This window comes from Geospiza fortis, unplaced genomic scaffold, assembly GCF_000277835.1.
Source record: "Geospiza fortis unplaced genomic scaffold, GeoFor_1.0 scaffold432, whole genome shotgun sequence".
In the NCBI taxonomy this organism is placed as follows: domain Eukaryota; kingdom Metazoa; phylum Chordata; class Aves; order Passeriformes; family Thraupidae; genus Geospiza; species Geospiza fortis.
Window position 1 is genome coordinate 420380 of NW_005054436.1, and position 835 is coordinate 421214.

The 835-nt window shown below is 59.9% G+C and overlaps 1 protein-coding gene across 1 annotated transcript in view; it reads left to right on the plus strand.

Annotated features, from left to right (window-relative positions):
• Positions 1 to 835, plus strand: part of GPATCH3 (G-patch domain containing 3) — a 9116-nt gene that overhangs the window by 318 nt on the left and 7963 nt on the right. The gene's annotated exons all lie outside the window — the stretch shown is intronic.

The window sequence follows — 835 nt, forward strand, 5'->3', positions numbered from 1 at the left end:
GGGCCCGGGCCGGGCCTGGCCGCTCCTGCCGGGGAGCCGGGGCCAGAGGGGTCTCCTGAGCCTCCTTTGCTGAGCCCTCCTGCTCCCTCAGCCGCTCCTGGCTCCATCCCTCCTCGGCTCCGTGCCCTTCCCCGGACAGCTCAATGTCTGCCTTGCAGTGAGGGGCCCAAACTGGGCCCAGGGCCTGAGTGCGGTGCCACCCCAACAACCATTGCCCACTTTGGCTCATGGTCAGCTGCTGTCCACCAGCCCCTCTGGATCCCTTTCCACTGGGACAATACGAGATTTTTGGCCTTTTTTCCTTTCTTTTCTCTCATTCTGCAAATGGGAGCGTTTTCCCTTTCCCAGCCCTGTGTTTCCTCTGAGGTACAACACCTGGGCCGTGTTTCCACTAGGACAATACCAGAATTTTAGCCTTCTTTCCATACTTTTCTCTCATTCTGCACAAGGGAGCGTTTTTCCTTTCCCAGCCCTCTGACAGACCCGACCCCTGGGCCCATCACAGCCTGCCGGTTCACCGGGTTCCTCTTTGTGCACCACAACAAGCGGCTCCCGAGCAAGGCCAGGCAAACAGCTGCTGATAACACAACTTCCAGGTTGCTGCTCCCAAGGCCGGGCGCCGGGGCCGTTGAACGCCGGGCTCAGACGAGCGCCCCGTGTTTGTCTGTGAACTCTGGCAGGGACAGCTGCCCGATGGGGCCTTGGTGCCATGGTACAGCCTGGGCTAATGACTCTGTTTATCCTGTTTGGGTAATCCTGATAAGGCCACACAACCCCTCCCCGCCGATTCATTGAGAAAAACAGCCGTTGACCGCGCCTGGCCCGGCCAATCCAA